This window comes from Thalia democratica, chromosome 8, assembly GCF_965202585.1.
Source record: "Thalia democratica chromosome 8, ktThaDemo2.hap1.1, whole genome shotgun sequence".
NCBI classification, from domain to species: domain Eukaryota; kingdom Metazoa; phylum Chordata; class Thaliacea; order Salpida; family Salpidae; genus Thalia; species Thalia democratica.
Window position 1 is genome coordinate 34823321 of NC_139172.1, and position 13378 is coordinate 34836698.

Below are 13378 nucleotides of genomic sequence, written 5' to 3' on the forward strand. Positions count from 1 at the left end.
TTTGTTTTAAAATTTATCTGTTTTTGAAAAAAAAAATAGTTGATGAAAAAAAAAAACCGTTTTAATCTCTCTACAAGTAGCAAGACCTTTTTTTGAGATTGATGGTGAGTAAAAAGTTTTGTTTTTTACTTTATGGTAAAATATGTTTGGTATTTTAAGCTTTAAATTGAGAAAAAGTCTTTAAAGTACAAGTTTTTTTTGTTACTTCGTGAACTTAAATTCGAAACTCGTGAAAATTTAAGTTCTAAATAATTACAATTAAAGTATACATTACAATTTTCACGGTTTATTTTAATATTTAATAAAAATTATTTCATATGTACTGTATAAATTTTTTGGGATTTAAAAGAGCTTATTGTAGTAAAATTGTCAATAATTTATAATACTTTAACAATTGTTAATACTCTAATGTTTTTTCTACCGAACGGTTTAAGAAAAGACATTTTTATTGCATTTAAAACTTTGTCAACTTTAATTAATATACACTATGAGGCTTAACTTAGTTTTTTTCTAAACTAACAACTTGTATAGCTTGAAAAAGAACAAAAGCTTTAATTTACAACTTAGTCTAACATAGAATCACAACCAACAAAATCTTAAACAGTAAAACTCTTAATTTATGCAAAATTTTTATATCTTTTCAAATTTGTTTAACCATGCTAAAAATACCTAAGCTAGCTTTAAATTAATTAATTAAGCACACAGTTCTCATAAAAAACACATAACTAAATATTTAAAAAGATCTATACACAGGAACAGTTTTTTAATATAAAAAAGCACAAAACCACCTTAAAAACATCTGGGAAAAAGCAAACGGCGAAATTCTATGAACGCAAAAGCAGGAGACCATTTCAGAGTGGTGTTTTGGAATTCAAATTGCGCTAATTTGAGCTTAAATTCCAAAACTGCTTTCATGTGGCCGTCTCCAGCGCTTTCGGTGGAAGGCAGCCCGGATTGAGAGCAATTTGAGCAATTTTTTAATTTTAATTCAGGCTAAAATTTCTCAGTGCGCTGGCTAATTACGGCGTCTACTGAAGCTGCTTTTGGAAATAAAGTTTATTTTTTCGATTTAACCAAAATATTGAGCTCTTATTTTGCTTTAACTAACTTATATCAAAAATTGTATGTAATTATTGTTTAAGGGGTATATAAGATATGTTTTTAAAATATAAAATATTAGTAGTTTACCTATTAGAATTAAATTAAATTGCTTCGATTTTTAAAAAACATCTTGATTTAAAAAAAAATCTTTACAAAATACACTTAACTATCACTACCACTGTATTGGAACTTTATATACAACATTATAACACTTCAGTTTCTCTGCTTAACAAAGAAAAAAATATTTGTATTTTATTTAGAGCTTGAAAAGAATTTTGAATAATTCTAAACAGACTGACCTTTGAATTAAATGAGCACTAAATTTACAAATAGTTCGATTTACTTCAGTAAGCAAAATAAACAATAGCATGTTGAAAACATACATCGTAGTAGAATGAGTTTATTCATCGGGCAAAAATTCTTTAGATTTTTCAGCAAATAGGAAACTTTTCAAAAACTAGACTAAGATCTAAGTTTAGAATTAAATATGTTAATACTAAATATTAGTTACTGAAAAAACTTTGCAATTTTTTTAGCATTATTTTGTTGTTATCTATTTGCATCTTAGCCTTTTCAAAAAAAATATTCTAGACTTCTAGTTCTTAAGTCGATTTTATTTTTAGTTTATCTAAACTTGAAAAGTTAAATATTTTGTTTATACTTGTTAAACGTGATTTCCATAAAGTTTTAAACGGTAAGAATTCGATTTTTTTTTGCCACTGAAATCTGTATCTCTTTTTTAGTTTTTAATTGAGTCGAGTAAGTGTATCAACAGTAACATATTTTTTTTGTTAGTTTTCAATTTATAAAATTTAGAACTTTACCACTTCAAATAAATCAAAGCTAATTTTGAAATGGTTTTTTTTTACATCTCCTTTTCAAAATATCTTAAGTTAAATTGAAACAAACAAAATAAAAATAAATAAAGTTAAAACCTGTTACCTAAGAATTTACTGCTTTATGCAATTAAAATAAATAAAAGTATTGGTTTTATAATTTAAGGTAAAATCCTAAAATTGTTAATTAAAAAGTAAGTATTGTAGTATAACTTGTTATTGTGTAAAACTTACAAAAACTTTTAAAGCAAGTAATATGCGTAATAATAATGTGGAGCCTAAAAACTGGTTGCCTAAATAAGAGATTTTTTGTATTTTATAAACTTAAAAAAAAAACAGATTTATACAAAGTACATTTACAAGTGCAGCCGTTATTTAGTCTGAACAAAACGTTGAGTAACTAAGTTTAACTTTTCATTAACCTAAATTTCCAAAACGTAAAAATGCATAGCAAAAATAAAAACATTTTCTTAAAAAAATATCGTTTTAACTTATTGACACTCACCATAAGTCGATCAAAGCAGTTAGAATTTTTTCAAACCTGCCAACTCAAAAGTTAATTTGCTATAATCACCTTCTCGTTCAGAAAAAGTAATGAAATTAAACGCGCGTCACTGCAGAAACAATCGCACACCGCACAACAATGAAGTCGCGAGAAGGCCGAACGGTTAAGATGAGGTCAAGAAAACTCGAGTTTGTTTTGTCAAGCCTGCGTGCGAAAAAGCTAAAGAAAACTTTCATGGTGTCGTTTCGCAGCGTCTAGAAAAAACACTTGAGTAGGTGTTAATTTTTTTTTTTATAATTTTTGCTGAACCAGACGGTTTGTTTTTTGCTTTAAAAAATGCAAAGGTTAGAAAATATTTTTTACTAAAAAAAAATTTCTGATTGAAATTCTATGTTACTGCTTTTAAGACTCTATGCTGACATGTGTTTTGAAATAAATTACTAAAGTGTTAGTAGTGTTTGAAAATCAAAACTTTTCTAATAGTTATTTAAAAAGTTGAGTTTCCAATTTTTGTTATTAGATATACTTAAAAATTTTTTGTGTGTTTTATTTCTTTCTTATCTCTTAAATGTTGTATAGAATTTAAAAAGTTAATTAAACTTAATACCAAACCTATTGAACAAACTAATTTAGCTTCAATTTTTCTTACATACTTTTCACATATACCAAAGCTTTATAAACATCTAAACAAAATCTGTTCAAAGCTTGCAGAATTAAACACAACAACCAGAACTTTTTAGCACAAATAAAGCAAACTGCCACTGCCAAGAGCTGACAAAAAGACTGCTTCTTATCAACTCAACGAGCAACGTTCAACTTTTGCTTGTCATCACAGAAGCTCTCACGCAGCAGCTAGGCAGTCGCTTTAAATTCGCGCAGACATGTGTTTGCTAAACAAAACGAGAGAGGCGAAAAAGGCGCGCGCGGCGAAAACGAGAGAGCGTGTCAAGCTCGAGCGAGCGAAAATGCCCAGAAGAAGTTTTCGAGAATTTCGCAGTTCGCACGCGAGCCGTTTCGGCTTTTCCGTTTTCTTTTGATGCCAGCGAGCAAATCGCTTTCTCGCAGCGAAGATCGCAACACGCGATTTACCGCGACAGCAGAAAAGAGATGTTTGTTTGAGATGGGAAGCGCTTGCGTGTAGAGTCGCGATAAGAGGCGAGTTTGTTTGTAATTTTCTCATGGTCTTTCACACTTTCAAGCAAAATTGAAACCGAATTTAATGCGTTTTAAAATTTGGCGAGGTGCTTTAAAAATTAATGCGAAAAGCCTCGACTTTTATTAAATGATATTTTTTGGTTCCGTTATTTTCCTAAAAACACTCATGATTAATTAAATCAATCGATTGTTATAGCAAGCGCATATAAAATTCGATTGACGTCGAATTGCCTTCAATGTTTCTGTGATGTTTTGACATAAACAAAAGCGAATACTAAACTATTTACGAATTACACACCCAATTACTAAGCAATTTCCGGTTTTCCAGAAAAAAGTCTTAACAAACTTATTCATTTCCAAACTACTAAAATCGTATTTCGCCTTAGTTAAACAACATAAAAAACTTTTGTTTGTACACATTTTTTATGCACTATTGGTAGCTAAAAGTTCTTAAAGTTACAATTTTTGTTTCCTGTCAAACGCACTTTATCGCGCGGCGTCAAATAACAGCACTGTTAAAAAAAAGTGATTACAAACTTTAAAAAGGGCTTCGATGTTTCACCGGTTGCTGAATTCCGTTTTTGTTATTCAGTTAGCTTTTGCAACTTAAGACGGAAGGATAAGTTGAGCGGGAATTTGCGGAATTAGGCATTCATTGCAAGCTTACTCACGCGATCGCACAAACACTGAAAAGAAGGTTTGGCTTTTCGGCGAATGTTGTTGTTGAAAAAAAAAAGGAATTAACAGTCAGTTTGGTATTAAAAAATTTGTTTTTTCTAGCATCATAGTAGCAACAAAAAAAAAAAACTAAAAAAAATATTTTTTTATTTTCAAGGGTGGCGTTTCACTGGTTAGTTTATCTAAACTAAACAAAACCAAGTAAGTTATCAAATTTACCAGGTAAAAAAACATGATCAATTAAAATAAAACACAAACACACAAAACTTGAACGAAACGAAAAGCCCATCGGTTCAACCGGCGAAATTCAACAGTCTCACACGCAACAACAACAACATCCAGCAGCGCAACACGTGTTGCGTGATATAATTAATTGTGACGTCACAGCTCGCGTGCGAACGCGCAACGGTGAGCTTGAACCCGGCTCCAAGTGCAAACACGCTGCGAAGGTGGATGCGAAGCTCGCAAGCTGCCCGATTATTTGCTCGTCGGTGGATATTTTGTTGCTGGCTTAAGTCGGTTTTGATGTTTTAGCAAACAAGTGTTGCGTGGGTTGTGAATTCGGCTACTGCACGCAATCAATGACGTAAGATTTTTGTTTTGAATAAAAATAATGTCGATTCTTAAGTTAGTTTTAACTTGTTTTTTCTGTTTAGGAATTTTGTAAAGGACTCTGGTTCTGCCAAGGTTTGCTTTTAAACTTTTCAAGTGTACCGAAAAAAAAAACAATTCCTCTTTGGAAAATAAACAATTTACGTTAATTTTTAGTTATCTAACCCTTGAAGTGTAAATTTATGTTATTTTTCATAAAAGTGTTACGAAAAATTATTAGATACCAACACAAACAACTAATTAGTCTCTACCAAACAAAATATTACTTAAACTAAATTAAAACACAATTTAAAAAAGTAAAAAATGTATATACAAACTACTTTTAAAATAAAAACTAAAATTTATATGTTTAATGCATTCAGTAAAAACCAATCACTTCAACCAAACTCTTTTTTTGCTATTTAGTTCTAGGTTTTCGAAAAACATGTTTTACTTTTAACTCAAACAAATCAGAAATGTTCCTAATTTTTATTAGTAACAAGTTTCAAACAAATAAATCAGTATTTTTCAAAGAAATGCACAAATCTGCACGAAGTTGCAGTAGATATATACAAATTACAATTAATATGTATTTAAGTGCTTTGAATAATCATTACGTAATTAAACTTTAATGACTTATGTGTTTGAAACTTGCTTTTATCTAATTACAAAACACTTACATTTATGATGTTTAGAGGTTTTACACATGTACTACAGAAAAAAACTGTTTCTACTTTTATATGAAATATATGTATTTAAATTTTAACAGTGAAAACATCAAACTATTGTTTTCTATTGGTGTTTCAATTGGTATACTACGATTTTGAATAGTAATTCTTTACTTTTTACAATAACAACTTAATCTTGTCCAAATCTTTTAAATCAAAGCTAATTGTGTTCAAAATAACTAATTGCATACTTAAAAAAATTAGTTAAAACTAGTTCAAGTTGTTTTTATATAAACATCCATGAACTATTTATCATACTTCTAACAAATACTATCACCTTAAAACAAAATGCTGCTAACAAGTTTCTGTTGAACATTTCTACTAGTAGTGCAACTTAGATGAAAAAGTTTCTAGTTAAAGCATTTGTTATATATTTTACCTAAGCTGAACTGCATGTGGAAACTTTATTTTAACGAGTTTGGAACTTTCACTAAAAACAACATTTTTAAGCTTACTGTATGAATTTTAAGTAATAATTTTAGTAAATAAAATGAAGAAGATAAAAAAGTATACTACTAATAAACATTACTGAATTAATGATTTTTATATGCTAGCATCTCTTGCAGTTAAAACTTAAGCTTTTAAATATGGTCATCACGAGACTAATTGGCAAAGTATTATAAAACAGCTGTTTGAATTACTTTAATAAGCAGCTAATTTAAAATCTAATTTAGCAATATCAAACAGTGTTTATTAAAGGATTTTTGAATCAGAGTTTCCTGCACTCTTTTTTATAACTACTCAAAAGGCAGAAATTAAAAGAATAATTGCCCCCTTTATTATAATTTAAACCTTTGAAAATTGATTACGCATTTTGTTTTTATTTACCTTATTAGTTATTGCCCCTTGATAGCCAAAATCGCCACCAAGAAGCGATATTGTCGAAACCGGAAAATCGTTTTCCAAGTATTCAATGTCAGTATCTGAGATAAGGGATTTTTTTTATCAGTATGGAAACTGACACTGTAAATGTTTTAAAAATAGGCATAAAAGTTTTCTTTTTATTAGATCGTAATTCGTATCATATAGAAATATTTTAAAGCCATTAAATAATTAAAATTAAGCACGTAATAGTAAAATAGCATTTTTTAAACAGAACTTAAGTTTGTCACAAACTTTTTACGGTTGTTTAGTTCAGACATTTTGTACTTTTGAATTTTTAATCTATGAAAAATACTTTTAGTTATATATTTTAATTCATAGAAAATTTGGAAAAACTAGTTCACGACTACACCTTAGTATTCTACTTTAAACAAAACTTAAATTATATGTATCTTTATTAAATTGGATACACTTATATATAAAGGACGATAAGCTGAGTTTGATATTTTCAGTAATTCTTAAAACTAACCAAAAATGATACACAATTAATTCATAAGATAGTTAATCTGTTCAAAATAACTATAAAAAACCAGCTTAAAGGACTCATAACGGCTTTTAAGATTGTAGTTAAGTCTCTACAAGAAAAGCAGTTTGACCAATGACACTTTTGCATGAACTTTGTCCTTGCAAAACGACTTTTAAACAATTTTAATTGTCATTATTTAAATACTGACAGCATTTCATTTGTGTTTTTACCTTTTATTTACTTAGCTTCACTAAGTCGTCCAGTGCACCTAATAGTTAGTCATAGTTTATGTTAACACAAAGTAAAGAAATAGTATGCTTGTAATAATCGAATAATATTTTTTTGAAAACCTTTTCGCAAACTATAAACAACCAATCTTTCACTTTATTTAATGTACGCTGTATAGAAACTTCTTATTACTGGTCTGAGCGTTGTTCAGTCAAAATACCGCATGATTTTTCACAAGCTACTATGAAGTTGTCACAAAATTATTTTTTTAAATTTTAAGTATATTGATATTGTTAAAGATATTGACAAAAAAAAATAATTCATTTTTAAATCATTATTTAATTTATGTGTTTAAAACAAATGTTGGCTGTTAGTTGGTGAGAAAGAAGCAAATGCAGTCGGATAACGAACTAGAGTTAATTGATGTGCGTTTTATTTAAATATTTCAGTTGCAAACTATGGTTTCATCGACAAGCACTGATTAATGATTTTTTGATAAACACCGTTTACGTTGCAGACATGTAAAAAGCACTGTTGTTCAATAGTTTATGTCATGTATTTAAACTTTATTTAGTCATTATTTTAATGCTTTATCATTTAAGTTTTGCTTCTTTTCTATCTTCAAAAATAGTTTGTTCTACATGTATATTTACATTGACATAATTCAATATAATACTTTCTCACTTTTTTGATTATAAAACACTCAATGCTTCATTTGAACTAAAAATATTATGTTGTAAAAAGGTACAAAAAAATAGCACTACTAAAATATACTAATACTTGTAAATTAAATGGTAAAAATACATTTTATTTTTCGCTTCAAATGATTGATGATAACATGGATTATTTAATTGTTGTACTATAATTTCTCTCAAAAGTGTAGCCTTTTTGTATACTTTAAAGTTTAAACTAATTTTGTTATTCCGAAAGCCAGTCTAGCTAATTAAAAAAATTATTACCAAAACACTACTTATATCCTATATAAATTTAAGTTGTCGTTCAACATTTACAAACTTAAACTTTTTCATTTTTCACACTAATTTTTTGAAAAGTAACAGGTGTTATAGTTTAAAAATCATCCCTCTGAACAAAACAAACAAAACTTTATTTTAAAATATGTTACATGACTTTACAAGTTTTTTTAGAATAACATGTTTGTTTAAATACATAAGAACAAATAAAATATTTTAAACATTTTATTATCACGTTGTCACGAAACTTCATTCAGAATGTTTAATGAAATGTTTTAAAGTTCCATACAAATCCATGTTCTTTTAGAAATATTAAAAGGCGAAATTAGATTTAGGATACTCTAAAATTACCAAATCTTAGTGCTTACTTGTAAAACTATGTTTTATTATAACTTTCTCAACCAAATTAAAAGTGCTCGTAGTTGATAGATTTAAAGGTAAAGAAAGCATTTTTATAGCTTTGTTAGTCAGTTAAAAAAAGTTTTAAAACATTGCTGTTAAAATAAAATTAAAAAGAAAGTTATGGCTTTGAAATTCCAAAAAAAATGCCTGCCTTATAGTCTTATTTTACCGAAAGGTCAGCAGGCTAAATTTCTAAAAAAAAAGGTGTAGTTTAGTTTTTACTCTTTTAAAATATTTAGTGCGTGTTTTTAATTTTCTGTAAATTTTACCTAGGACCTTTTTGTACTCTTCACTTTAAACTTCATAACATCTAATTTAATAAGAAAAAATTCTATCGCAGGCTAAAATTGTAATCTCGCGAACAGCAGTATACTTTCCATGAGACGCCTGGGGCCTGCAGGTCGAAGTTTGCCGACCCCCGATTTAAGCAACAGTAGCTCTTCTACAATTTATTCCTTTATGTTTTTATTGAACTTGTTTATTTAACTAAACATTATCCGATAGCAAAATCTAATTGAGTTAACAGCAAATACAGTACTTGAGTCTTACTAGCATCAGACAATGTTAGTAATAGACAAAAGTAATAACTTTTTTGGTTTTATACGCAGAAAAAATTAAAAAAGTTGTAAAGTTACTTTTAATAAAGACTTGTTTTGCCAAGTTATGATTTTAAGTGATTTTGAAAAGCAAATAAATGTCTTTTTATTAGGACATTATTAAACGTAAAAATAAGTTGAAAAAAACAGCTTTTGTTTTAGACAACGTTAGAACACTTACTGAAAAATAGTAAAAACTTAAAAAAATGATTTAACCCCGTTTTATCGTTATACAACTAAGTTTATATATAATCTTTAGTTTACTTTTAACTTATAAAATTATAACTCGAAAAGAATTGTTATAAGTGTTAAGTTTTTCATTATAACATTTTTAGTTTGTTTCTCTTCTTTTCAGTAAGTTACCATCTAAATTCTAAAATACATTTCTGTTGGAAAACTAACAAGAGCTAATCAGTTTGTATTTTACCTAATTGTTTCAGCTACATACTAAGTTTCATCAGCTAGCACTTATTAAAACAAATTAGCTGAACAATATGCTTAATTTTATTGATTAAAAATCGCTGTTATGTAAGATTTTACTTCAATATGTATACAATTTTAACAGCTTTTTTGTTAGTAATGTGTACTTCTATAAAAAAAGAATATTTTTGATTTTCATAAACAATCTGTACAATTTCGCTTATAAAAAGTTTAACAAACATACTTAGATTTTTTGGTTTTTATACTCTAAGCAAAAAATGCATCCTGAAAATGTAATGTTGTGTTAAGCTACAGAAAAATTGTAAAAAATATAAATTATTTTAGATGGTCAGCTACTTTTTTGGTTCAGTTAATTTTTTAAGGTTCACTTACTTTTTATCCTTTTGAAACGGAAGTAGAGTTTATTGAGTTCTTGTAGTGTTCTTTCTCCCTAAAAACTTTTACTGTTATATCAACTATTCCAGCTTTTTCTTCTAATAGGAAGGTTAGTAAAAAATAACAAAATATAAAGCTTGAAAAGTGATACCAAGAAAAAAACCTGACTTTACAGAAAGTAAATAGAAAAATTGCTTTTAAGTTATTTAGAATTTAATTGTCTCAAATTGAAACTTTTTCACAACTATTTTTCTGAAAAGTATCAGTTGTTATAATTCAAAAACCATCCTTCTAAACAAAGCAAATAAAGTTTTATTTTTTAATGTGTTACATGACTTTACAGGTTTTATTTTACGATGATATGTTTGTTTAAATACACAAGAACAAATAAAATTTTTTGAACACTTTTATTATTAAAATGCTTTCACGAAGCTAAATTGAGCATATTTATTGGTGTTTTGAAACTATTGCATAGGAATCAAAGTTACTTGTGAAAACTTAAAAAAACAAATAAATTAAAAAAACACGAAATTTAAAAATTATGACTTAATTGCAATCAAATTTTATGGTATTTTTACTAAAAAAATATTTTATCTATGGTTTAGAAGGTAACAGAAAAAGTTTTGATAACTTTAAAAAAGTTGTAAAAGTTGTATCAATACAAAAGTTTATCTTTTTTAAGAACAAAACTAATAAATTTTAAAAATAAGTTTTACGTCTGAACGGTGCTGTTAAAACAAAGTTAAAAAGCAATGATTAAAACTCCACAGAACCTATATTTCAAATATTTTCAGATAGTCAATAGTAACTCTCCTGCAGTTTATAGTTGAGCAAAATCGTGCTGAACTTTACTTAAGGAATGGAATTTTGTTTATAACATTTTTAAGTTTTTTGAATACGTTAGAGAAAATTGACACTCAAAAATTTTTTTAACAAGGACCTAGTTTATTGAAAGATCTTTCGGTTATCGTGCTGCTCACAAATTATTTACTTTATCTATTTTGAACAATAAAATATTGAGCAAAAAAACTTACGTTTCACTACAAAAATTGTACTTAAAAAAGTAAAATGTTTATGAAGAAAAACATAAGTTTAAAGAAAAAGATAACAAGACATGATACTTTTTTCAAAATAGCTTAACATGAAACAATAAACTGTATTTAAAAATTAGAACAAATTTTGCCGAGAGTAATATTAGGGCTGTCGATTGTTTTAATTTGTATAATATTCGAAATCTATGTGTTCCCAGAATACAAAATAATATTTTTGTCTATGTTAAACTAACTAATTAAATAAGTACAAATTCAAATCTATACCTATAAATTAAATTATAACAAGACAAATCATGTTAAAAATACATAAAAATCGAATCAAAACTGTTTTACACCACATGTTAAACACAATACGTGTTTAACAAGATAATAAAAATAAAGCACTAACTATACAATTAAATTTATTATTATTTAATATTTTCAATTCATATTGTATAAGTAATTTGGTAAATAATTTTACCATGAAACGTTTTAAAGCAATTTCATCAAAGACTTTAAAATATACCAACACAACTACACAAGTATTAACTTTTTAAATAAAACCTAGTAATAGTTTGTGAAAAAAAATAGCAATATGGTTGTACTTTCTACAACCTATACTGGATCAAAACCATCGGAACCCAATTAGTATAACTAGCGAGGACTATCCATATATGTAGTGATTATCAGTTTACTCCTATAGCATAAGAAAGTTATTTAAACATTTCAACTTATTTATGTTTTATTCATTCATTTGTTTTTTTTAAAGTCTTCCAGATTGACCAGGTGCATTTCAAGGTGATTTTGATCTTCCAAGTGTTTTGTCATTCACTTTATAGTTTACTACCCTGATGAGCAACAGATTTAAGACCATCATTTACAGCTTGGTAAGAAAAAGTTTTTTTTTAGAAGCATTCCATAAACGGTTATGTACTTTGATTTATATCAATAAAAAGAACATATAAAATTAAATGGCAAAAATATATAATTAAAATTGTACATAACGACAACTAGCTTATATCTAAACAAATTTTTAACATTTAATATTCTTGTATTTTTTTTAAAAATATCTTTTGTAATGAGACATCTAAAATCTATATTAACCTGTATTTAGACTTGGATAAACTTTTATTTTCTCTGCCCCCCAAAACAACTCATGTATAATGTGACCCAAGAAGAGTGAGATAAATGCTATGAAATTTAACATAAGTTATAATTTTCAATACAAATTAATCAACAGATTTATAATAGACCTCTATATCAGTTTGAAAATTTGTTTGAAAAAAATCACTTTGCGAGGATATTACAGTAACCAATGAGGTAATTATATTATAGTGTACTTAAACATATAAGAATAATATTAATTGATGACTTTTTGGTGATGAATTTTGTACAAAAGCTTTAAAGAAACGGTGTTACATGAAGAAAAATAAAATTTTATTCAAGTACTGTTTAATTACTTGCTTAATAAAAACTACAGAGGGAGAGAAAACAGTTTAAACTTGTTATACTAAATTAAGCTGGATTTACTATTAGGCCTTTTTTGTGATAATCAATTAGTTTTAAATATTTTTAGAAGTGTTGACTTGAGATATATATTTTAGTACAAGATTTACTTAAATTACAATTTATAGCTATTAAACTTTATTACAAACATTTTAAAAGATAGTTTTCAAAACTGTGTGAAAAAGTACTACTAAAATTGAATTTTTATTCTACAAAACTTTTCTAAAACTACTGATTTTCCGTTAAAACCATAAGTAATTATTTAGTTAATATTTAAAGTAAGCTTTTTTTTATTAGTAATTTAGATACTAAAACTAAGGATCTATCTTTTTTACTATGGCTTATTGACAAAGTAAAATATAAGTTTTACTGATGAACGCCATAACAAAAGAACATAACAATTTTTTTCAAGTTTATTTCAATTATAATGTTACTGTGTTTTTTGCTTTAAATTATAAAATACTTCATTATCAAATACAATAACTAAACATTACAAGCTACTTAAGAATAAAACGAGCTTGTTGAGTTGCACTCCATCTTCCTGTAATTAAAAAAAACTTTGTTTTTGCGGAACAACATATTTAGCAGCTTCAGAGTCCGATAAGTTCTTCCTCGTTTGTCATAAAAAAAAACTGTAAAAGTTTACTTTGTAAAAATAGCGTTTCAAAGATTTTCCCCGGAAAGGGCAGTATCTAAACCTTGCGAGATTTCAAGATTACATTCGTGACCCTATATCACGTGATTGGAAACGTACACGATAAATCTCTTTCATAAAGATCTTTTAGCAAAGAAAACAATGAGTATTCTGTTATCTCAAACCTGTCGTGATTTTCTCACATTTCCTGGAATTTTAGGCAGTCTACTAACAAAAAACCATAATACATTT